The following is a 330-nucleotide window of genomic DNA, read 5'->3' as shown; positions in this document are numbered from 1 at the left end:
GTGCGTGCGTGTCTAGATATGTATTAAGATGACAATTAGTCAAATTTTGATCGCTTTACACAAACTGAGAAAAAATACCAAAATTCAGAGATAAAAATAGCGTTTTCAGCATATTACACAATCATAATGCACAAATTAACTACATCCTTGTTCTTATTAAATGAAGTGTTTTTGAACGACAACATAACAGCCTATGCAAGGGAGTTGGTGTTGGTGTTTAGTGTACTTTCAGTGGATATTGAAACTGGGAAGATATTTTGGAAATGAAGAAGGGTAATGTTTGTCGTTAACAGTTGGTTTCTGTAGGAGTTTTTATTTCTTCTTTAATTT

This window comes from Penaeus monodon, chromosome 27 (assembly GCF_015228065.2).
Source record: "Penaeus monodon isolate SGIC_2016 chromosome 27, NSTDA_Pmon_1, whole genome shotgun sequence".
Taxonomy (NCBI): Eukaryota; Metazoa; Arthropoda; class Malacostraca; order Decapoda; family Penaeidae; genus Penaeus; species Penaeus monodon.
The sequence above is the reverse complement of the archived record's forward strand: the minus strand, read 5'-3'. Positions refer to the sequence as shown.